This window comes from Chlamydotis macqueenii, chromosome 16, assembly GCF_036417535.1.
Source record: "Chlamydotis macqueenii isolate bChlMac1 chromosome 16, bChlMac1.mat, whole genome shotgun sequence".
In the NCBI taxonomy this organism is placed as follows: Eukaryota; Metazoa; Chordata; class Aves; order Otidiformes; family Otididae; genus Chlamydotis; species Chlamydotis macqueenii.
In genome coordinates, this window is record NC_141571.1 from 3221627 (window position 1) to 3222274 (window position 648).

Here is a 648-nt window from a genome sequence, read left to right on the forward strand (position 1 = left end):
GTCCCGCTGCGCTGCGCTGGGCTCGGCCCCGGCTGCGGCTGCGGCTGCGGCCCCGGCTCCGCCCCCGTCCCCGTGTCCCCCCCTCCTTCTCCGCCGGGCGGGGACGCGCACGGGCGGCGAACAAAAGGCGGCGGCGGAGGGGAGGGGGGCGCGGGGGGCGGCGGTGCTGGCGGCAACAGCGACCCCTCCGCCCGCTCAGCGCCCCCTCCCTCCTGCCACTGCGGGATCGCGGGCATCGCCGATGGGTGCGGGGCACCCCCACCCCCCTACCATCTCCAGCGGCGGAGGTTCTTGGGGGCGGCCCTGTCAGCGCGTCCCTGGGGGTGAGGGTCCCCTCCTGTGTCCCCTGCAGCGCAGGTCGCTAGGGCACCCTTGTGGGGGGAGGTCGTCCACCCCCCCCCGCCATGCTGGGTGCGGGTCCCTGGGCCCCAGATCGAGGGGACGGGGTGTCCCCAGGGTGTCCTCAGCAGTGCAAGTCCCCTGGGAGTCCCTGTCAGGGCGGGTCCCCCCGGGGTAGCCTCGGAGGTGAGGGTCCCCCGGGTCCTGTGGGTGGGGGTCCCCAGGACGCCTCTGTAAGTGCAGGGCAGAGGTCCCCCACGTAACCCCATGGGTGGGAGATCCCCGCGGCCCCTCTTGGTGAGGATCCCC